General features: G+C 37.3%; 1 protein-coding gene and 1 pseudogene across 1 annotated transcript in view; one reads left to right on the forward strand and one right to left on the reverse strand.

The window, feature by feature from the left end:
- Nucleotides 1–26080, reverse strand: part of LOC115801477 (uncharacterized) — a 97012-nt gene that overhangs the window by 44831 nt on the left and 26101 nt on the right. The window contains exons 7-10 of the mRNA XM_089909575.1: nt 16093–16228; nt 15178–15275; nt 9968–13952; nt 2844–3733 (exon numbers count right to left, since the gene is read on the reverse strand). The gene's annotated coding sequence lies outside the window, so the exon portion shown is untranslated. The remainder of the gene's footprint in view (nt 1–2843; nt 3734–9967; nt 13953–15177; nt 15276–16092; nt 16229–26080) is intronic.
- Nucleotides 1341–5331, forward strand: LOC111183105 (52 kDa repressor of the inhibitor of the protein kinase-like; annotated as a pseudogene).

Below are 26080 nucleotides of genomic sequence, written 5' to 3' on the forward strand. Positions count from 1 at the left end.
GTAGGCTAGGAGGCTCCCTGGCATGAATAGCATTTACCAAAACTTTTCAGAGTGGCAGAGTTATATATTTTACATCTGATTCCCTAAATTAGCTAGTCCATATGCTTCCGGTCACTTGTTTCTTTTTTTGAATCATTCTGCCTTCTGGTGTTTCTCTGAAAATACTTTGAAGCAGTTACTGTACTCTCTGCTGTGTTTGCTGTGTATGAACTTACTGGACTTTTATCCACTGACTCAGTAACTAAGATCATGAGGTAAACACTGTTTTCTTACTCCCTATCCTTGAAAAACAAAACCAGTTTCCAAAGACAGTCACATTGTCTAGCCAGTTTCAGCTTCCTTTTATAAAATTCCCTAGGACTCATTGGCTTGCTTAGGAAAAACGTATTGCTTATTTCTCTGATCCTTTCCTGCAACAACTAGAATTTCATCATATAAGATAACATAATCAGAACTTGTAGGTACAAGCCTCACTTCAGCTGTTTTAGTTTTGCTCTAAGATTGTACAGAGACAAAACATCCCCACGCCTCTCCCTCTGCAGATGGCAGAGTGTCATCTGTTTTTATCATTTCTATGGCTTGCAATACTCAGAGCAGTATCTTTGGTCAAGTCTGTTTTCCACAGTCTAATTGGCACTCACTGTTAAAAACAACAGGTAATAATCACGTGCCAAATTTTAACTTATTAATGAAAAAACCAATTAGAAGACAATGGGGTTGGTGGCAAGAGCATTTGAAGAACATAGTTCTGTACTATTCAAAGGGAAAAGAATCGAAAATTGCTCAGTCAGATGAAAATCTATAAATATTCTTCAAGAGAACAAGCCTATAAACTTTAGGGTTATCTTCTCCACAATGCAGCAAAATATCAAACCCTATAATTTTCAATAAACTAACCGCTAACTTTACAGAGCTGTCTGTACCCTTGCCAACTGTTAATTGTTAGTTATATTCCAGAGTCAGATGAAAGCCTAACTGATTTCTCTGATGAAGCTTTAGCGTGATATGAAGGAATCAAGCAATGAGCATTTTGCCTTTTCCAGGTTTGGAATAAATTTTTCCTCAGCATCAGCTCAGTTCTTTCAACCCTCAGAGGATACTTCCTAGTTCCTTGGTCCACTGTCTCAAATCACCTGCCTGCTACTCATCCATGGACTGAGGTCTACAGTCCAACAGCTCTTGAGTAACTGAATGAAATAATCACGTAAGTGAACTTGGGAGCAGATCCTTCCCTAATCAAATCTTCACACGAGTCCTCAGCACCTGAAACCTTGACTGAAGTCCTGTGAGAAACTGTGAGCCAGAGGACTCAGCAAAGCCATGCCCAAATTCCTGTCCCACAGAAACTGTGAGATAATAAATGTTTGTTATTTAAAGATACTAAACTTTCACCCAAGGCAATCTACAGATTCAACACAATCCCTATCAAAATACCAATGGCATTTTTCACAGAACTAGAGCAAATAATTTTAAAATTTGTATGGGAGCACAAAAGACCCTGAATAACCAAAACAATCTTGAGAAAGAAGAATAGAGCTGGGGGAATCATGCTTCCTGACTTCAGACTATACTACAAAGCTACAGTAATCAAAAGAATATGGTACTGGCAAAAAAACAGACAGAAAGATCAATGAAACAGAATAGAAAGCCAGAAATAAACCCACACACTTATGGTCAATTAATCTATGACAAAGGAGGCAAGAATAGACAATGCGGGAAAAGACAGACCGTTCAATAAGTGGTGGTTGGAAAGTTGGACAGTTACATGTAAAAGAATGAAATTAGAACATTTTCTGCGACCATATACAAAACCAAACTCAAAATGGATTAAAGACCTAAATGTAAGACTGGAAACCATAAGACTCCAGGAAGAAGCATAGGCAGAACACACTTTGACATAAATTGTACCAATATTTTTTAAAATCTGTCTCCTAAGGCAAAGGAAACGAAAGCAAAAATAAACAAATGGGATCTAATTAAACTTAAGAGCTTTTGCACAGCAAAGAAAGCCATCGACAAAATGAAAAGACAACATACCAAATGGGAGAAAATATTTGCAAATCATATATCTAATAAAAGGTTAATATCCAAAATATATAGAGAACTCATACAACTCAACAACAGAGAACAAACAATCCTATTAAAAAATGGGCAGAGGAGCTGATAGACATTTTTCCAAACAAGACTTTCAGATGGCCAACAGGCATATGAAGAGATGCCCAACATCACTTATCATCAGAGAAAGGCAGATCAAAACCACAAAAAAAATTGCCTCACACCTGTCAGAATGGCTATTGTTAAAAAGACCACAAATAATAAATGTTGGCGACTATGTGGAGAAAAGGAAACTGTTGTGCACTGTTGGTAGGAATGTACATTGGTGCAGCCATTGTGGAAAACAGTAAGAAGCGTCCTCAAAAAACTAAAAATAGAGCTACCATATGACACAGCAATTCCTTTCCATAGTATATATCTGAAGAAAACAACACTAATTTGAAAAGATACATGCACACCAGTGTTCATAGCAGCATTATTTACCATAGTCAACAACAGATGACCTGTCCCTCAACAGATGAATGGATAAAGATGTGGTACATACACACACACACACACACACACACACACACACACACAATGGAATATTACTCAGTCGTAAAAAGAATGAAATTTTGCCATTTCCCACAACATGGGCAGATCTGGTGGGTATTATGCTTAGTGAAGTAAGTCAGAGAAAGACAAATACTGTATGTTACCATTTATATATGGAATCTAAAAAATACAAATGAATGAATATAACAAAACAGAAACAGACTCACAGATATAGAAAACAAAGTAATAGTTACCAATGCGGGTGGTAAGGAGGCGGCAGCGGCCCGGGCGGGTGGGAGGTGCACCAGCAGCGGCAGCGCGAGGGCTGCGAGGGCTGGGCCGGCCGGCTGGCAGACTACGATGCGGAACTTCTGCGCGGCCCCCAACTGCACGCGGAAGAGCACGCAGTAGGACCTGGCCTTTTTCAGGTTCCCGTGGGATCCAGCCAGATGCCAGAAGTCAGTGGAGAATTGTAGGAGAGCAGACTTAGAAGATAAAACACCTGATAAACTAAATAAACATTACTGATTGTGTGCCAAACACTTTGAGACGTCTATGATCTGTAGAACTATACATTTTGCAGAGGCATCAGAAAACCAAAGAATGATTGGGTTATTGTATTTCTCAAAATTAATTGAAGCAAATACATGTGAAGTCATTGGGAGAGTCCTTATAGGACAGTTCTTCGAGATAATGCAATGCCAACAATATTTGATCTTACCAGCCATTTGAATAATCCACACAGTAGACACAGAAAACGAATAAAAGAATTGAGTGAAGATGAAATCAGGACACTGAAACAGAAAAAAATTGATGAAACTTCTGAACAGGAACCAAAACATAAGGAAATAAACAGCAACAATGCTCAGAACCCCAGTGCAGAAGAAGGGAGTGAAGAGCAGGGTGAAGACATTTTAACTTTAACCCTTGAAGAGAAGGAAAACAAAGAATACTTAAAATCTTTATTTGAAATTTTGATTCTTATGGGAAAACAGAACATACCTCTGGATGGATATGAAACTGATGAAATCCCAGAAGGTCTCTTTACTCCTGATAACTTTCAAGCACTGCTGGAGTGCCGGATCAATTCTGGTGGAGAGGTTCTGAGAAGGTGCTTTGAGACAGCAGCAGTTAACACATTGTTCTGTTTGAAAACACAGCAGAAACAGATGCTAGAGAGCTGTGAGAGCTGCATTTGGGAAGAAACCCTAAGGGAAGTGAGAGACTCACTTCTTTTCCATTGTCACTGACGATGTGGTGGGCTTAGCAGGGGAAGAGCACCTGCCTGTGTTGGTGAGGTTTGTTGATGAAGCTCACAACCTGAGAGAGGAATCTGTGGGCTTCCTGCCTTATGAAGCTGATGCAGAAATTTTGGCTGTGAAATTTCACACTACGATAACTGAGAAGTGGGGATTCAGCATGGAGTACTGTCGTGGCCAGGCTTACATTGTGTCCAGTGGATTTTCTTCCAAAGTGAAAGTTGTTGCTTCTAGACTTTTAGAGAAATATCCCCAAGCTATCTACACACTCTGCTCTTCCTGTGCCTTAAATATGTGGTTGGCAAAATCAGTGCCTGTTATGGGAGTATCTGTCACATTAGGAACAACTGAGGAAGCTTGTTCTTTTTCCCATCAATCACCACAACTGCTTTTAGAGCTTGACAATGTAATTTCTGTTCTATTCCAGAACAATGAAGAAAGGGGCAAAGAACTGAAGGAAATTTGCCATTCTCAGTGGACAGGCAGGCATGATGCTTTTGAAATCTTAGTGGACCTCCCACAAGCACTTGTTTTATGTATAGATGGTATAAATAGTGACACAAATGTTAGATGGAATAACTGTATAGCTGGCCGAGCCTTTGTACTCTGTAGTGCAGTAACAGATTTTGATTTCATCGTTACCAACATTGTTCTTAAAAATGTTCTATCTTTTACAAGAGCCTTTGGGAAAAATATTCAGGGGCAAACTTCTGATGTCTTCTTGCAGCCAGTAGTTTGGCTGCAGTGCTGCATTCACTAAATAAAGTGATGGAAAATATCGAAGTTTATCATGAATTTTGGTTTGAGGAAGCCACAAATTTGGCAACCAAACTTGATATTCAGATGAAACTCCCAGGGAAATTTCACAGAGCTCAGCATAGTAACCTGGAATTTCAGCTAACCTCTGAGAGTTACTATAAAGAAACTCTAAATGTTCCAACAGTGGAACACATTATTCAGGAACTGAAAGATATCTTCTCAGAACAACACCTCAAAGCTCTTAAATGCTCACCTCTGGTACCCTCTGTCATGGGACAGCTTAAATTCAATACATCAGAGGAGCATCATGCTGACATGTACAGAAGTGATTTACCTAATCCTGACACACACTCTGCTGAGCTGCAGTGTTGGAGAATCAAGTGGAAACACAGAAGGAAAGATATAGAGCTTCCATCCACTATTTATGAAGCCCTTCATCTGCCAGACATCAAGTTTTTTCCTAATGTTTATGCATTGCTGAAGGTCCTATGTATTCTTCCTGTGATGAAGGTTGAGAATGAACGCTATGAAAATGGGTGAAAGCGTCTCAAAGCATACCTGAGGAACACTTTGACAGACCAAAGGTCAAGTAACTTGGCTTTGCTTAACATAAATTTTGATATAAAACACGATTTGGATTTAATGGTGGATACATATATCAAACTCTATACAAGTTAAGTTAGAGCTTCCCACAGATAATTCAGAAACCATTTAAAATACCTAAGAGACTTTTAAAATAGGCTTTCTCTTATATTTGATATTTGAAAAAATCTGTAAGAAATTTGAAAATACCTTTCAGAAAAGTTGTAAGGTGTACGTAGGCCACTTAATCACTGAATATCTTGACCTGTAGGCCTCGCATTGAGTACATTAGTCATTGATAATCTTCCTGTTTAAATGGCCCGTTTGAAGTCCTATGCTTTGGAGACCTAACTGTTCTTCCAGAAGATAGCATTGAAAGTACCATGTTACACTCTGTGTGATCTCTGCTAATGGCACTTTGAAATTGTATTAGTTAAGTCATTTTAGATATAACATTTGTCACTGTGGATCCAATTGTCAGGTACTGAGTTATCAGTTCTTTGAAGAAATAAATTTTGAGGAGGTATGGGAGGAAGAAATACATTTTACAAAACATTACAATGAAGCTCATGACTGACCTTTGAATAGTAGGAGTTTTAAGTATGCTGTTAAAAATCTGTAAGGGACAGTTAAGAAAATTATCAGACTGTAAGAGAAACGTGTGAGTTTGCCAAACAAGGATTTCAGTGTAGATTTTGTCTTTATCAAATGAAGTTGAAGGAACAAGTTATAGTTACAGTTTGAATGGAAGAGCCTTCCCTTGTTGTTCCACATCTGATTGTTGCTGTTTACATTCCTTTATTGAGCCTACATCTTCATAAGCTTTTTGACAGGTATATGTTGAACACTTCTGTTTCATGGTCAAGACAGGATCAGAGGCCATGATACTGACAACTGATTTCTCTGTTTTCTTCTGTCTTTTTCCATGACTGTATCTACTGCCTCACCTTGGTTTACAAGCAAAACCTAGAAAACCTACAAAAATAAGTGTTTTGTGGTTTATCTAGGAATAATACAGAAAATATTGCTGTTATTTTTGGTGAAGAAAATCAATTTTGTATAGTTTACTTCAACCTAAATAAAATGTGAATTTTGTTTAAAAAAATAAAAGTTACCAATGTGGGGAGGTAGGAGATTAAGAGGTACAAACTGTGTACAAAATAAATAAGCTACAAGGATATATTGTACAGCACAGGGAATATATCCAATATTTTATAATAACTTTAAATGAAATATAATCTATAAAAACTTTGAATCACTATGTTGTACACCTGAAACTAATATAATACTGTAAATCAACTATACCTCAGTTTAAAAAAAAGGAAAAAAAGATACAGATTAAAATTAGCCAGGAAAAAGGTACACAGGGAAGAATCTAGAAGAGCCATCAGATGCGAGCTTCCATTTGTCCTCTCCCAGTGGATTGATACAGACAACATTTAAGTCTTCTATCAACAATGAGAGACAACATGCACAAAGTACTGCCAACCCATGAAGTTCACTTGAGCCTTGGTGTCCAGAGTTTTTATTCAGGGTCAGTCATGTAGACAAGGTGTGCATACACGGCTGACCTTCGTTACTTAGTCTCTAGCCTCTCAGAGGCCAAACTGATACTAAGTGTCCCAAAGCCCCATGTAAAAAAGATGCTTTTATCAGGCAGGTTATTCCAAAAACTTAGAGGTTACCTCCTGGGAGCCTAGCAAGTGGTCAAACCTTTCTTTGAAATGTGCAGGTTTTAGACAACCCAGGCCTACTGAGTTTATCTTTTACTGCAGAGAAGCACACTCTTTCTTGAAATCCAGAGACTTTTGGTGCCTGACAACAACAGGAGTGGCAGTAGCAATGACAACAGGCACCATGCACCACTACAGGTGATAGAGACATGAGAGCAACTGAGTCTGGAGACTCAAGACAGTTAATCTCAGCTCTGGCCAGAGCAGCCTTCATAGACCAAGGAGGAAGTGGAGCCAGCATGTCCACGGCAGGCACTGTGAAATATACTCAAGAATGTTTAAAATGGCTGCAGCAAGGGCCACAAGCCTGGCCTTCTAGTATGTCAGCAGGAACTGCTGATCTCTCCCCAGAGGGCAGCATGAGTGTGGTGATTACAGAAGCCTGTTGCAGAAACAGCTTAAGATTCAGTAGTGGGACACCTCATCCCAAACTTGCAGGGTTAAGGCAACACAAGTGAACGGAACAGAAGCCAGAGAGTTTCCCAACCCAAGAATGAAACCCAAATGGAAAGAAAGGGAAAGGATAAGTTCCAATTAAAGCCATTCCAACACCATAGGGTGGGGCAGTACAGAAAAACCCTCATATTATCCATATGCTGGTTAGCCTACCAGGGAACCACTAAGAGTTAAAAAGAAAAAAAGGAGGGAAAGGCCAGAGCATCCCAGGGAAGAGAGGATGCAGCTTCTCCCCCATCATAAATACTGGACTCAACCTACCACATAGGAGTCTAAGTGGGTGGCCAGAAAGCCCTTCCTTCTGTGAAAGGGCCTATACTAAGGCCTCTGTGAAGAATAAGTGAAACAGTAACCCTCTGCTCAAGGAGCTTGCAGTGTAGTAGACTGGATTGCAAACTTTCTTTTTTTTTTTTTCTTCAGCTGCTCATGAGGATCACAAATACCAAATCATGGGTCATGCAGGGTATATATTGATTAAGCACAAGAAAGAAATTGAGTGAAATTGAAGTGATCTGACTGCATCCCTCTCTGGACTATGATCTCCATAGCACATGATCTCTGGACCATGATCTCCTATAGGGCACTGGGTCAATTCAATTGTGTAGTGAATTGACTGTCTCTTATGGGAAGAAAAACTTAGACTTGCTGCTACCTGTTCTGTGCCAGGTGCTATACCTGGTGCTTTACAAGCATAACTCATGCTTGTAACAATTTTATGCTTAAGGCATTGTCATCTCAGTTTGAGGAAAGTCATATGAAGAAAATGGAGGCTCAGAGGACTGAAGTGACCTGCATAAGTCACACAAGCTAATATGTAGTACAGCTAGAATATCAAGCTGTGTCTTTCTGACTATATAACCTGTGCTCTTTGCCGTATACTGGGAATTATTTCTTTTAATTACTAATGTAATAAGTGAAAATGGGTATTCTTTTTAAAGAGCAAGCATATAAAAGTTATGTAAAAGTTGCAGGACTTCCCTGGTGGTCCAGTGGTTAAGAATCCATCTTGCAACGCAGGGGGATGCCAGTTCGATCTTCAGTCAGGGAACTAAGATCCCACATGCCTTGTGGCAACTAAGCCCACACACCGCAACTACTGAGCCCACGCACCACAACTAGAGAGCTTGCGTGCCACAACTACAGAGCCCTGGTGCTCTGGAGCCCGTGCACCACAACTAGAGATAAGCCCACACGCCACAACTAGGGAGAAGCCCATGCACCCCAATGAAGCACCTGTGCGCCACAATGAAAGATCCAGTGTGCCACAACTAAGACCTGACACAGCCAAAAAAATAATAAATAAATAAATAAAAATTAAAAAATAAAAGTTGCAAATATAACAGTGTCCTGATATCTTTCAACCAGCTTCCCCTCATGTTAACATCTTACATAACCACAGTACAAGCATGAGAATCAGGAAATTAACATTAGTACAATGTTATTGACTACTGTAAAAACTGTATTTGAATTTCATAAGTTTTTCCACTGAAACTATTTTTGAAAAGGTCCAATCCAGGATCTCACACTGCACTAGTTATTTCTCCTTAGTCTCCTCTAATCTGCAGCAGTTCCTCAGTCTTTCCTTGTCTTTCATGACCTTGACATGTTCTAAGGGTCTTGATCTCCTATTTTAATGTTCCTCAATTTGGGTTTGTCTGATATTTCTTCATGATTAGTCTGAGGTTATGCATTTTAGACAAGAACACTGCAGAAGTGATTTTGTGTCCTCCTGAGGGCATCCCATCACAGGATTTAGGTTGTTGATATGTCTTATTACTGGTGACTTTGACTTTGATCACTTGGTTAAGAGGGTTTCCATCAGGTCTCTCCACTCTCAAGGTAATATATTTTCCTTTGCAGTTAATAAATATTTTGGAAGAGATGGTATGAAGCTCTACAAGTATATTTCTTCCCAAATTTTCACCTCCTAATTTTAGCATCCATCAGTGGATTTTATCTGCAGTTATTCCTGTGGTATTGACCTAATGGTGATTTTCTGTTTTCCTCATTCCTTTCACACTCATTAGTTGGAATTCTACAGCAAGGAAGAGCTATCTCTTCTCCCTCATTTATTTATTCAATTATTTATATCAGTATGGACTCATGTATAAGACTCTGGAATTTGGTTGTATCCAGATTGCCAAAGATCTCAAATACTATGTTAAGAGTTTGCACTTGATTCATTGGGCAATGGAGAGCCACTGTGGCTTTTTTTTTTTTAAGCAGATAATTAATATAGACATTATTAATGGCTTTTGAATCAGAATCCATCAGTGAATTAGTTGAGGATCAAAGTAAGAATCCCTTCCTTCCCTCGTTGTCCCTGTAGGTCCTTTGTTGCTTATGGCTCTGGCTCTTCTATCTAGGGCTTCAAGTAAGAGCCCCAGTACAATTGGCTTTTTAAAAAAATAAATTTCAAAGCCTACCCTATTATACAAACAGTAGTCCCATGTTCTGAGTAAGAAGATACAGCAGTTTTGGCTCATTGTTAAAGAACCTCAAATCCCACACTACTCCATAGTGGCCCCAGGTTCTGAAAATAAGAGACCCAGAAGGACTGGCTCATTGCTGACAAAGCTCAAAGCCTACCTTATTGCACAGACAGTGGTCTGGGGTTCTGCAAAAGCCTCAGTGCCTACTGTACTGTGCATAATACAGAGGTGGACATCATCGGGTTGCAAGCTGTGGAGGAGAGCAGCACGTAATCCATCACACAGACAGAAGAGCATGGGGAAGGGCTGGAGGTCACTGGTGCCATCATATTTAAGACAAGGAGACAGTAACCTGTTAAGCCCATCAGAAGAAGAGCCAGAACATGAAACCAAGCTGTTTTCAGTTTAGCGTCCCTTAGTTTTAAATTCATTTTTAGAATGAATTACTATCTTCTTTTTCAACTTATGTATTCCACAGCATAGAAGTGACCTCACAGTGGATTCTGTGACATCAACCAAGCTTCAGCCTGAGACGACCCTAGTCTCCAGTCAAATGGAGCCTCACCTCATACCCATGCTCCATGGAGCTGATAGAAACACTCTACCTCACATTAACCCCTGTCTATCTTTGGTTCCTCAAGGTTATGGCTGAAAGTCACCTTCTGTGGGCTGGAAAGCACCACCACCTCCTTCTCTTGCTTGTCTTCCCTTTGAAGGTCCCTGAACATAGATACTAAGTCTGGCCTGTAGATCAAGCAAGAACAAGACTCATGTTTCCTCAGTATACTCATGGGAGGGAGGAGGGGAACAGCAGTATTTGTCAGGCTACCATCTTGACTTGACTTCGCAATTCCACTTCTGGGTATATACCCAAGAGAAACTCTAACACATGTGTACCAGGAGACAACTGTAAAATGCAACAAAATATAAGGGCAAAGCATTGGAAATAGCCCCAAATGTCCATCAACTGGGGAACTGATAAATTATGGACTACATATACTGTTGGATACTATACAACAGTGGCAGACACATAGGCATGAATGAATCTCACCTATGGTAGGGTAAAAACAGTAAGTCACAGAACACATGTGCTTTAGTTCAATGTATAAAACAGTTAATAATAATACCTAGCAATAAATTATTTAGAGTATATATTTGGCAAAATTAGAAAAAAGGAAGTATCTATAGGGTATAAAGGAGGGAGATGTCATTAGGGAAGTATACACAACAGCTTCAATAGTGTTGGCGACTGTTCTATTTCATAAACAAGGTGGTGGGTACACAGGTATTTATTTTCTAATATTTTCACATTTCTGACATCTGGATGGTCTTAAGATATAGCTGTCATTATCATAAATACACCTTAGTCAGTTTTTTAATACATTTTACTTTGTATGTATTCACAAGGGTGATAAATGTTAAAACCAAAGTCTGAAAAAAAATTTAATAAGTATAAAAAATTCAAAATGACAAAAAAATCATTGTGTCAGTTTAATTGGTATAATTTTTTCTTTTTTAGTGGTACATAAAATACAATATGTATTATACTTGATGACATGTTATATTCAGAGGGATACTAAATTTTTAACCATATTAACTGTATATTGTATATACAGTTTTGCAAGTATGGTATATTTTATCATAAAAATCTATTGTCTGTTATCATTTTTCCATTTTTCACAGGGGTAAGAAAAAACACAAATACCTATGGGAAAAGGTATTTCATGTAAACAGTAACTAAAGGAGAGTAGGGTTGGCTATACTAATATTAGACAAAATAGACTTTTAAGTCAAAAACTGTTACATGAGGGAATTCCCTGGCAGGCCAGTGGTTAGGACTCCATGCTCCCTGCTGAGGCCACGGGTTCAATCCTTGGTTGGGGAACTAAGATCCTGTAAGCTGTGTGGCGCAGCCAAAAAAAACTGTTACAAGAGACAAAAAAGGACACTACATATTGATAAAAGGATCAATTCACCAAGAAGATATAACAACTATAAACATATATGCACCAAATCACATACCTCCAAACTGTATGTAGCAAATATTATTAGAATTAGAGAGAGAAGTAGGCAGATCTACAATAATAGTAGACTTCAATAATCCACTTTCAATAATGTATAAGACAACCAGACAGAACATCAGTATGGAAGCAGAATACTTGAACAATACTATAGACAAATGGACACAATAGACACCTATACTCCTCTCAACAACAGAATTACATTTTTTTTCAAGTGCACATGGAACATTCTTCAGAATAGACCCCATATGTTAGACTACAAAGCAATTGTTAAGTTTTAAAAGATTGGAATTATGCAATGTATCCTTCAAATCACAATGGAATGAAACTAAACATTAATATAAGAAAAACTGAAAAATTCACAAATATGTAGAAATTAAACAACATACTTTTAAACCAATGGGTCAAAGAAGAAATTGCAAGGGAAATTAGGAAATATATTGAGACAGATGAAAACAAAACACAATGCGCTGAAACTTATGAGAAACAGTAAAAGCATTGCTAAAAGGACAATTTATAACTGTAAATACTTACATTTAACAAGAAGAAAGATTTTAATTCAACAACCTAACTTTTTCTCTTAAAGAACTAGAAAAAGAACAACCTAAACCCAAAGCTAGCAGAAAGAAGGAAGTAATACAGATTGGGTAAAGCTGCCTAAAAAGTACAGTACAGGAACTCAGTATCATTTCCCTTTCAATTAGGAACTCAACAGTATGCACTCAGTCTTAAAACACTTCTCCAGGCAATGAGATATAATTATAGACAAACTAACCTGAATCAGAAATATTTGTTTCTTTTTTCTGGTTGAGCCTGGAGTTGAGGTTGGAACAGGGCACAATCTTTTTGAGTTCAGTTACCAGAACTGAAAACTCAATGGAGAACAGGCCTTTTCCATTTGCTCTGTTATTTTCAGAGTGTGGTTTTAAACTATGTCTCTGGAGATCTATCCAGCTTGCTTCAGGTTCTGGGTACCATCCTGCATCTTTACATACCAGACGGACCACTCTGGCATCACTGTTCTTGATGAGAACATGTGAGGAACTTCCTATTCTTGTGAAATGAGAAGGGAACAAGCAGCTCAATTAAGAAATCAAAAAGTGGTTTGATTCTAGTTTCAGTATTTTGAATATGATGGACCAAATCAAAGGATGGTTCATCTCCTGTATAACTTAGGTAAAAACAATGAAAAATTTCCATCAAAATACATAATTATCCTAAGGAATCATATATAGCAGAAAAAGGCAAGAACAAGTAATTTTTAAGAACTGAGATAATTGAAAATATGGAAGAAAAGAAGATAATAATGAGAAGCTGAGTCTAACAATTTATAGTAATTTCAGAAGCACCCTAAAAGCTGTTTGAATGGCACAGTTCTAATCAAAAGTTATTATACCACAACAGAAGTCAAATTGTCAAAGCAGATTCAGAGAAATTAGGCACCTTACTTAACAGCAAATTTTACTAATGATTAATTAAGGATACAAGCAAAAAAGCAAGCATAACATCTATCTCTGGAAGGGTCCAAACTATCATATGCACCTCCAAAAAATAGATTTTTGTACTGGGACGTATTCTGGCTTCAGAGCTAGAGATGAGTGTTCACTGTGTGTGTTGGACATGTGCTGTAAAAGTCAGCTCTAGGGAGCTATTTAAGTTTAGAGCTTCTTAGTTTTTATATTCCATCAGTCATGCAGAGAGGGGATCTACAAGACTAATTTCTGTTCTCTAAGCGGTGCTCCATAATCAATAAATTCCAGATTTGTTTACAATAAGCAATGTAAAACTTCTGGTAAAAATATTATCACATGAGACCTTCTTTGGCTATCCTCCTAGTTGTAAGTTTACATGGAGGAGAGAGTTACAGAGCTGTTGAAGGATTCAACACAATTCAGCCCATATCACAGGAGCAAACCAACTGGGCCTTCAAGAGACATGCAGTAAGGCACCAAGGGGAGGTAAAAAGAGTGTGTGAAAAGGTATGTTTTTAGAAGTATCATCTCATTGAACCTTCTCAGAATACGGGTTTGGGCAAAAGTATTTGTAGGAGAAGAACCTTACCTTGTCAGAAAACCTCAATTGCTTGTCCTAGTCCAAAAAATATTTGAATAACAGGATCTTCTGTAAAAAGAGCGGATATTAGGTTGAGAAAGGGAAACCAGAATAATCCAGAATAAAGAGAAGGCTGAAGGCTCTTCAGCAATACCTTTCTAGAAGTTCCAACATTGGGCCTAAGAGTTAGTTAGTGAAAGAGGACAAACAAGAATATTTCTCATTCAAGGGATAGTATATCCCAATTCTGAGGCTCCTGAGAGGTTGAATATACAAGGTTATAAATTTTTAAAAATCTGTATTATCCAGAATTTTAAATGAACAATTATAACTGCTCATAGTATATAAATGTGCCACTTTGGACATTCATATTCATTTTCTTATTTGATATTTACAACAGAGTATGGAGTTGGCATTATGGTCCCCATTGTATAGTGCAAGAAATAAGGCCCAGAAAGCTCATAACTGCAGAGGCTACCATGAACCCATGTTTTCTGTTCCCAAGTGCAAATGCTATTCCCTCTTAGTCTAATCGTCTAACATTTTCTAAACATTCTTGACAAGGAAAGGATAACGAAGCACTGCTTTGAGAAGGCTAGTTTTGAAAGTTTCTTCATTTTTGGAGAAATATGATTTAAGGGACAGATTTGGAGGTGTTAGTACCAAGCAGCCTATGACAGGCCTTGTGGTGCTCAGGTTGCACAGCTCACTCTGGCTGCCTCTTCACCTTCATCTTGAGCCCACATGTAACAGCCAGGACCTAGTTTTTCTTAGCCTTTGGATCCACCTCCTACATAAATGCTACTGTACATTTCTCTTCCAGCCGTAGATCTTGGGCACAGGGTTGGGAATCTGTCTGGGGTCCTAAGGAAACACACAGGGCTACAGTACAGATTCTTTCACTGGGGGATTTAGACTTAGATCACTCTAGCCCTGCCAACCATCCATCTTCTGCTCTGGCCAGCCAGACACTTCACCTTCCTCCAAAACCTTATCTTGCCATCTTTTACTTTTGTTGATATATCTTTCATTATTCACTTAGTTATTGTAGTTCCCTCTATTCACCTGCCCCATTAATGTTAATTTCTCCTGTTGTAAAAAAGAGAACCATTTGCTTCCCAAGATTCCCTTTCATGTGGATTTCCTTCTCTGCAGCTCTTGTACCACTTCTTCCCGAAGTGCTGTATTTCTTATTTCTCGTCTCTTTCACAAATACAGACTCATCCTAACTTCTGTATCTCTTCCCCATTGCTAGTCAACACTTTCAAATCTTTTCCCACTTTAGTCTACTCACCTGAAGTTCTTCTCTTCCTTCAACAGGGCACACCCTGAGGGGCTAAGTTAAGGGGTCTGCTTCAAAGATATACATTTTAAATAGAAGATACAGAAATACTGAAAGTAATGGAAAGAAAAAATATATATCATTCATATACTAATCAAAAGAAAGCTGTTATAGAGCTCTTCTTACAATGGACAAAATAGAGTTCATTAAAAGGGAGAGAGATCACCAGGCAATAAAAAGGGAAAACTCACTACAATATAACATTCAGTAAATATAAGCAACGAAGAAATATAGGCACGTTTATTGTTATGTGAAATGGTGAAATGTACACATTTCTAAAATAAGGGTATATATAAGGTAAAATATTCTCTATCATCAGACACAAAAAAAAAAGTCCTTTTAACTTCAAGATAAGAAATTATACTGTCTTGAGCTCCCTTGTGCCTTCAGTTCCAAAATTCCATGGTTCTGTAATTCTGAGTTTCCATGGTTTTGTGAACCTCTGATTCCAATCCAAAGCAGTTCATTTGGAGAAAACAGGGCCATTTTCACTATTCTTACTGAGAATTCCTGAGGCAGGTATCTTGGTTACACTGGTGTGGGACATGGGAAAGCAAAGAAGGTGACTTAAAAGTAGCAAAAAGTACACCTAAAAGGTGTGGGAGTGACCAAATTTAGGAATAACAGAAAGAAGAACCAACACATTAAACCACCAGATTGTTTAATGTGGGCACTGCCATACTCTAATTTAAAACTGAATGAAAACAGCCCTTGGGAAGTTTATGGAGAAGATTTGGAGGTTCACCTCCTGCTTGACTTCTGTACCACCACTGCAGTGACTTTATCTTGAATGAGGATGTCATTAATGAAGAATATCATTACATATGGATGAGATGATCTGAATTATTTTGTATGTTAACCCCTTACCAGACATATCATTTGCAGATATCTTCTCCCATTCAGTAGGTTGTATTTTTGCTATGTTGATGGTTTCCTTATCTCTGCAAAGGCTTTTAAGTTTAATTAGGTCCCATTTGTTTATTTTTACTTTTGTTTTCCTTGCCTGAGGAGATAAATCCAAAAAAAATATTGCTAAGACTTATGTCAAAGAGTGTACTGCAGTCCAATGTTCCTAGTATCATTATTCACAGTAGTCAAGATATGGAAGCAACCTAGCTGTCCATCAAAAGATGAATGGTTAAAGAAGATGTGGTATATATAATACAATGGAATATTACTCAGCCATAAAAAAGAATGAAATTATGCCATTTCCAACAACATGGATGGATGTGGAGGGTATTATGCTTAGTAAAATAAGTCAGAGAAAGACAAATATTGTATGTTTTCACTTATATGTGGAATCTAAAAATTAAAACAAAGGAATGATAGGGCCTTTGGGACAATATGGTATAGTACAATGGTCCTTAACACTGGCCTCACTTAATAATCACCTTTTAAAAATAAAATTACCAGTGCCACACTCCAAAGGAATTCTCAAAATTTTGTAGAAAATTTATATTTAAAATATAATATTATGTGGCAATTCTGGAAATCAGATTCCACCCTCTCCCCAGGGTTTGTTGTTGTTGCTGCTGCCATTGTTGTTGTTGTTGTTGTTAGTATACTGACTTAAAAAATTGAAGTATACTTGATTTACAATATTATATTATTTTTGAGTGTACAGCATAGTGATTCATTATTTTCACAGATTGTACTCCATCATAAGTTATTACAAAATAATGGCTGTAACTCCCTTTGCTATGGAATATATCCTTGTTGCTTATCTATTTTACACATAGTAGTTTGTATCTATTAATCCCAAACCCCTACTTTGTCCTTCCCCCATTCCCTCTCCCCTTTTGTAACCACAAGTTTGTTTCCTTTATCTGCAAGTCTATTTCTGTTTGCATATACATTCATTTGTATAATTTTTAGATTCCACATAATAAGTGAACAATAAGTCTTTCTCTGACTTATTTCACTAAGCACAATATTCTTTAGGTCCATCCACATTGCTGCAAATGGCATAATTTTGTTCCTTTTTATGGGTGAATAATATTCCACTGTGTGTGTGTGTGTCTGTGTGTGTGTGTGTGTGTGCACATTTGCACACGTGCACCACATCTTATTTATCCATTCATCTGTTGATGAATACTTAGGTTGCTTCCATGTCTTGGCTGTTGTAAATAGTGCTGCTATGAACACTGAGGGTGCAGTACACGTGTTGACATAAGTCTTAGCAATATTTGTTTGGATTTATCTCCTCAGGCAAGGAAAACAAAATTAAAAATAAACAAACGGGACCTAATTAAACTTAAAAGCCTTTGCACAGCAAAGGGAAACTATCAACAAAATGAAAAGACAATACTGGAGTGCATGCATCTTCAAATTAGTATTTTGTTCTTTCCAGATATATGCCCAGGAATAGAACTGCTGGATCATTTGGTAGTTCTAATTTTAGTTTTTTGAGGAATCTCCATTCTGTTTTCCATAGTGGCTGTACCAATTTACATTCCCACCAACAGTGTACAAGGGCTCCCTTTTCTCTACATCCTCTCCAACATTAGTTATTTGTAGACTTTTTCATTACAGCCATTCTGACAGGTATGAGGTGATATCTCATTGTGGTTTCGATTTGCATTTCCCTCGTGATTAGTGGTGTTGACTTTCTGAACAAATTTTAGATGAATGAAATCAAAAACACAATACACCAAAACTTGAGTTCAGGTAAAGCAGTGCTTAGATGGAAATTTATAGCTATAAAAACCTACATAAAGAAAAAGATAGGCTAATGACCCAAGCAAGATGTCTGCCTCCAACAAGAGTTCAAGTAGATGAACACTCTCTGATATTTCTGCCACCAGCTTTTAGGACCCCAGAGAGAGCAACAGCCATCCTCTGCCTCTGCAGGACACACCACAAGACCAGCAGTGGACAAATCTGGAAGACACCATCTTAACCAAGTGATTAAAAGTTTACATCAACAATAATGGGACAAGTCAACATCACGTGCCTCCTGGTATGAGAAGAACAAAGCACCACTTCTCAGAAGGCAGAAAGCAGAAGCAAGAAGAACTACAATCCTGCAGCCTGTGGAACAAAAACCACATTCACAGAAAGACAGACAAGATGAAAAGGCAGAGGGCTATGTACCAGATGAAGGAACAAGATAAAACCCCAGAAAAACAACTAAATGAAGTGGTGATAGGCAACCTTCCAGAAAAAGAATTCAGAATAATGACAGTGAAGATGATCCAGGACCTTGGAAAAAGAATGGAGGCAAAGATCGAGAAGATGCAAGAAAAGTTTAACAAAGACCTAGAAGAATTAAAGAACAAACAAACAGAGATGAACAATACAATAATTGAAACGAAAACTGCACTAGAAGGAATCAATAGCAGAATAACTGAGGCAGAACACATAAGTGACCAGGAAGACAGAAGGGTGGAATTCACTGCTGCGGAACAGAATAAAGAAAAAAGAATGAAAACAAATGAAGACAGTCTAAGAGACCTCTGGGACAACATTAAACACAACAACATTCGCATTACAGGGGTCCCAGAAGGAGAAGAGAGAGAGAAAGGACCTGAGAAAATATTTGAAGAGATTATAGTCGAAAACTTCCCTAACATGGGAAATGAAATAGCCACCCAAGTCCACGAAGTGCAGAGAATCCCATACAGGATAAACCCAAGGAGAAACACGCCGAGACACATAATAAGAAAATTGGCAAAAATTAAAGACAAAGAAAAATTATTGAAAGCAGCAAGGGAAAAATGAGAAATAACATACAAGGGAACTCCCATAAGGTTAACAGCTGATTTCTCAGCAGAAACTGTACAAGCCAGAAGGGAGTGGCATGATATACTTAAAGTGATGACAGGGAAGAACCTACAACCAAGATTGCTCTACCCAGCAAGGATCTCATTCAGATTGGATGGAGAAATCAAAAGCTTTACAGACAAGCAAAAGCTAAGAGAATTCAGCACCACCAAACCAGCTCTACAACAAAGGCTAAAGGAACTTCTCTAAGTGGGAAACACAAGAGAAGAAAAGGACCTATAAAAACAAACCCAAAACAATTAGAAAATGGTCATAGGAACATACATATCGATAATTACCTTAAATGTGAATGGATTAAATGCTCCAACCAAAAGATGCAGGCTTGATGAATGGATACAAAAACAAGACCCATATATATGTCATCTACAAGAGACCCACTTCAGACCTAGGGACACATACAGACTGAAAGTGAGGGGACGGAAAAAGATATTCCATGCAAATGGAAAACAAAAGAAAGCTGGCGTAGCAATACTCATATCAGATAAAATAGACTTTAAAATAAAGAATGCTACAAGAGACAAGGAAGGACACTACATAATGATCAAGGGATCAATCCAAGAAGAAGATATAACAATTATAAATATATATGCACCCAACGTAGGAGCACATCAATACATAAGGCAACTGCTAACAGCTATAAAAGAGGAAATCGACAGTAACACAATAATAGTGGGGGACTTTAACACCTCACTTACACCAACGGACAGATCACCCAAAATGAAAATAAATAAGGAAACAGAAGCTTTAAATGACACATAGACCAGATAGATTTAATTGATATTTATAGGACATTCCATCCAAAAACAGCAGATTACACTTTCTTCTCAAGTGCGCATGGAACATTCTCCAGGACAGATCACATCTTGGGTCACAAATCAAGCCTCAGTAAATTTAAGAAAACTGAAATCATATCAAGCATCTCTTCTGACCACAACACTATGAGATTAGAAATGAATTACAGGGAAAAAGATAAAAAACACAAATACATGGAGGCTAAACAATATGTTACTAAATAACCAAGAGATAACGGAAGAAATCAAAGAGGAAATCAAAAAATCCTAGAGACAAATGACAATGAACACATGAGATCCAAAATCTATGGGATGCAGTAAAAGCAGTTCTAAGAGGGAAGTTTATAGCTATATAAGCCTACCTCAAGAAACAAGAAAAATCTCAACCTTACACCTAAATGAACTAGAGAAAGAAGAACCAACAAAACCCAAAGTTAGCAGAAGGAATGATATCATAAAGACCAGAGCAGAAATAATGAAATAGAACCAAAGAAAACAATAGCAAAGGTCAATAAAACTAAAACCTGGTTCTTTGAGAAGATAAACAAAATTGATAAACCCTTAGCCAGACTCATCAAGAAAAAGAGGGAGAGGACTCAAATCAATAAAATTTGAAATGAAAAAGGAGAAGTTACAACAGACACCACAGAAATACAAAGCATCCTAAGAAACTACTACAAGCAACTCTATGCCAATAAAATGGACAACCTGGAAGAAATGGACAAATTGATAGAAATGCACAACCTGCCAAGACTGAATCAGGAAGAAATAGAGAATATGAACAGATCAATCACAAGCACTGAAATTGAAACTGTGATTAAAAATCTTCCAACAAACAAAAGCCCAGGACCAGATGGCTTCACAGGCAAATTCTATCAAACATTTAGAGAAGAGCTAACACCTATGCTTCTCAAACTCTTCCAAAATATAGCAGAGGGAGGAACACTCCCAAACTCATTCTACGAGGTCACCATCACCCTGATACCAAAACCAGACAATGATGTCACAAAGAAAGAAAACTAGAGGCCAATATCACTGATGAACATAGATGCAAAAATCCTCAACAAAATACTAGCAAACAGAATCCAACAGCACATTAAAAGGATCATACACCAGGATCAAGTGGGGCTTAACCCAGGAATCCAAGGATTCTTCATATATGCAAATCAATCAATGTGATACACCATATTAACAAACTGAAGGAGAAAAACCATAAGATCATCTCAATCGATGCAGAGAAAGCTTTTGATAAAAGTCAACACCCATTTATGATAAAAACCCTGCAGAAAGTAGGCAAAGAGGGAACTTTCCTCAACATAATAAAGGCCATATATGACAAACCCACAGCCAACATCGTCCTCAATGGTGAAAAACTGAAGCCATTTCCACCAAGATCAGGAACAAGACAAGGTTGCCCACTCTCACCACTATTATTCAACATAGTTTTGGAAGTTTTAGCCACAGCAATCAGAGAAGAAAAAGAAATAAAAGGAATCCAAATTGGAAAAGAAGAAGTAAAGCTGTCACTGTTCGCAGATGACATGATACTATACATAGAGAATCCTAAAGATGCTATCAGAAAACTACTAGAGCTAATCAATGAATTTGGTAAAGTAGCAGGATACAAAATTAATGCACAGAAATCTCTGGCATTCCTATACACTAATGATGAAAAATCTGAAAGTGAAATTAAGAAAACACTCTTATTTACCATTGCAACAAAAAGAATAAAATATCTAGGAATAAACCTACCTAAGGTGACAAAAGACCTGTATGCAGAAAATTATAAGACACTGATGAAAGAAATTAAAGATGATACAAACAAATGGAGAGATATACCACGTTCTTGGATTGGAAGAATCAACATTGTGAAAATGACTCTACTACCCAAAGCAATCTACAGATTTAATGCAATCCCTATCCAGCTATCACTGGCATTTTTCACAGAACTAGAACAAAAAATTTCTCAATTTGTATGGAAACACAAAAGACCCCGAATAGCCAAAGCAATCTTGAGAATGAAAAACGGAGCTGGAGGAATCAGGCTTCCTGAGTTCAGACTATACTACAAAGCTACAGTAATCAAGACAGTATGGTACTTGCACAAAAAGAGAAATACAGATCAATGGAACAGGATAGAAAGCCCAGAGATAAACCCACGCACATATGGTCACCTTATCTTTGATAAAGGAGGCAAGAATATACAGTGGAGAAAAGACAGCCTCTTCAATAAGTGGTGATGGGAAAACTGGACAGCTACATGTAAAAGTATGAAATTAGAACACTCCCTAACACAATACACAAAAATAAACTCAAAATGGATTAAAGACCTAAATGTAAGGGCAGACACTATCAAACTCTTAGAGGAAAACATGGGCAGAACACTCTAGGACATAAATTACAGCAAGATCCTTTTTGACCCACCTCCTAGAGAAATGGAAATAAAAACAAAAATAAACAAATGGGACCTAATGAAACTTAAAAGCTTTTGCAGAGCAAAAGAAACCATAAACAAGACCAAAAGACAACCCTCAGAATGGGAGAAAATATTTGCAAATGAAGCAACTGACAGAGGATTAATCTCCAAAATTTACAAGCAGGAATATAAATTGATACAACCACTACGGAGAACAGTATGGAGGTTCCTTAAAAGAATAAAAGTAGAACTACCATATGATGCAGCAATCCCACTACTGCGCATATACCCTGAGAAAACCATAATTCAAAAAGAGTCATGTACCACAATGTTCATTGCAGCTCTATTTACAATAGCCAGGACATGGAAGCAACCTAAGTGTCCATCAACAGATGAATGGATAAAGAAGATGTGGCACATATATACAATGGAATAATACTCAGCCATAAGGAGAAACGAAATTGAGTTATTTGTAGTGAGGTGGATCGACCTAGAGTCTGTCATACAGAGTGAAGTAAGTCAGAAAGAGAAAAACAAATACCGTCTGCTAACACATATATATGGAATCTAAGAAAAAAGAAAAAAAAAAAGGTCATGAAGAACCTAGGGGCAAGACGGGAATAAAGACATAGACCTACTAGAGAATGGACTTGAGGATATGGGGAGGGGGAAGGGTAAGCTGTGACAAAGTGAAAGAGTGGCATGGACATATATACACTACCAAAGGTAACATAGATAGCTAGTGGGAAGCAGCTGCATAGCACAGGGAGATCAGCTTGGTGCTTTGTGACCACCTCGAGGGGTGGGATAGGGAGGGTGGGAGGGAGGGACACACAAGAGGGAAGAGATATGGGGACATATGTATAACTGATTAACTTTGTTATAAAGCAGAAACTAACACACCATTGTAAAGCAATTATACTCCAATAAAGATGTTAAAAAAAAAAAAAGAGGGCTTCCCTGGTGGCACAGTGGTTGAGAGTCTGCCTGCCGATGTAGGGGACACGGGTTCGTTCCCCGGTCCGGGAAGATCCCACATGCTGCGGAGCGGCTAGGCCCAGGAGCCATGGCCACTGAGCCTGCGCGTCTGGAGCTTGTGCTCCGCAACGGGAGAGGCCACAACAGTGAGAGGCCCGCGTACCGCAAAAAAAAAAAAAAAAAAAAAAGAGAAAAACAAATATCGTATACTAACGCATATATGTGGAACCTAGAAAAATGGTATAGATGAACTGGTTTGCAGGGCAGAAACTGAGACAAAGAAGTAGAGAACAAACATATGGACACCACGGGGGGAAAGCGGCGGGGGTGGTGGTGGTGGTGGTGTGATGAATTGGGAGATTAGGATTGACGTGTACACTGATGTGTATGAAATGGATGACTAATAAGAACCTGCTGTATAAAAAATTTTTTAAAATATTTAAAAAAAGATAGATGTTAAATCAATAATGTAACCTTCTACCTTAAAAAGCAGAGGAAAAAGAACAGATTAAATGCAAAACAAGAAAATCATAGGATATAATAAAGAATTCAGAAGAAATAGAGAACAGAAAAACATTAAACAAAGTCAATGAAACCAAAAGTTCATTCTTAAAAAGATCAATAAAACTGAGAAACTTTTAATTAGGCTGATTAAAAAAAGGACTCAAATTACTAAAATTAGGAATGAAGGTGGGACTATTACCACTGACTGAACAGAAATAAAAATGGCTTTAAGAGAATACTATGAATAACCTATGCCAACAAATTAGATAACCTAGATGAAACAGAAAAAATTCTCAGAAACACTCAAACTATGGAAACTGACTGAAGAATAAATAGAAAATTTGAATAGAATTATAACAAGTAAAAGATTGAATTACTAATTCTTAAAAATCCACATAGAATAGTCTAGGCCCAGACGCTTCACTGGTGAATTCTACCAAATGTTGAAAGCATGAACACCAATCCTTCTCAAATTCTTCTAAAAGTAAAATAGGAGGGAACATTTCCTAATCCACTGTAAATATAAGGCCAGTAGTACCCTGATACCAAAACCAGATAAAGACACCACAATGAAAGGAAATATATCAATATATCTTATGAATATTGCAAAAACCTCAAGAAAATAGTAACAAACTGAATCCTGCAACATATAAAATAGGTTTATACACTATGATGAAGTGGGATTTAACCCAGGAATGCAAGGTTATCTCAACATATGAAAATCAATGTAATACATGATATTTATAGAATAAATGGTAAGAATCAAATGATCATATCAATTGATGTAGAAAAAGCATTTTAAAAATTCATCTCCTTTTCATGATAAGAATGCTCAACACACTAGAAATAGATCTTCCTCAACCTGCTAAAGGTCTTCTAGGAATACACGACAGCAAGCACAATGCTTAATGGTGAAAGAATGAAAGTTTTTCCCCTAAGATCTGGAACAAGATATGGATGTCTGCTCTCACCACTTCTATTCAACCCTATAGTTACGGTTCTTGTCAGGGCAAAATACTAGCAAATGAAGATACAGTACCTTTCCAACCATAAATATTTCACTATATATCTCTAAAAAATATAGAGGGATTTTAAAAAATTCAACCACAATACCACTATCCAGAAAGTTAACAATCATTACTTAATATAATCATTTTAGTACCTATTTAGATTTCTTCCTTTGCCTCTTGACTTTTTTCAGTAGGTTCATGCTAATCAGAGTATAAACTAAGGTTATGTCTCTCAATGTTATGGCTTACAATGTGATTTGTCTTTGTAAATGTTCCATGCACACGTAAGAAAAATGTTTGGTGGAGTGTCCTATAACTGTCAACTAGGTCAAAATAGTTGAGTGTTTTTAGTTCTACAATATTCTCAAAGAACTTCTTTTTACGTGTTCTACCAATTACTGAGAGATTGCTATTAAAATATTTTTAATTGTGGATTTGTCTATTTCTCCTTGCAGGTCTATCAGTTTTGCATCATGCATTTGGAAGGTCTGTTATTTGGTGCATAAAAATTTAGTATTATTTCATTTCCTTAATAAATTGGCCTGTTTATCATTATGAAATGACCCTTTTTATCCTTGGTTATATTCTATGCTCTGAAATCTGATTTGCCTGGTATAGTTACTCCTTCTTTGGATTAGTGTTCACATGGTATATTTTTTCATTCTGTTATTTTTAATCAATCTGGTCTTTATGAATTTCTTATAGACAACATATAGTTGGGCATTGTTTTTTTATCCAATTTGAAAATCTCTGGCTTTTAATTGGGTCATTTGGATCATTTATATTTAATACTATTAATGATATGTTTGTGTTTAAATCTATCAACTTACTATTCATTCTTTTTGGTCAATCTATTTTTTTTCTCTTATTCAGTCTTTTTTGGAATAATCAAGTACTTCTTTTATGATTCTGTTTTGCTCTTGTATTCTTAACCAGACATTTATAGCATACATCTTTAACTTATTTTAAACTATATTCAGGAACTATTGTACCACTTTAGGTACACTTTAAGAAGCACACAAGAATATACTTCCGTTTATCTTCTCCTTGCCTTTGTATCACTCTTATGCAGACACATTAAGTTATACATATTACTTACACATATGCTAGAAAACCCTCACTACATTGTTATTATTTTTGCCTTAAAAGGTCAATTATCTTCTGAAGAGATTTTTAAATAAAGGGGAAAAGTCTTATATTTATCTATATGCTTTTCTTTTCTCCTATAGATCCAGATTGCATCTCCTCTATTTTCCTTGCGACTGCAGGGCTTTCTTTAAGCTCTCTTGTAGTGCATGTCTGTTGGTGATAAATTTTCTTTCAGCTTTTGTAGGTCTGAAGACATCTTCATTTCACCTTTGTTTTTAAAATGT

This window comes from Delphinapterus leucas, chromosome 3, assembly GCF_059928025.1.
Source record: "Delphinapterus leucas isolate spDelLeu-1000000601 "Yukka" chromosome 3, BTC_Dleu_Yukka2, whole genome shotgun sequence".
NCBI classification, from domain to species: domain Eukaryota; kingdom Metazoa; phylum Chordata; class Mammalia; order Artiodactyla; family Monodontidae; genus Delphinapterus; species Delphinapterus leucas.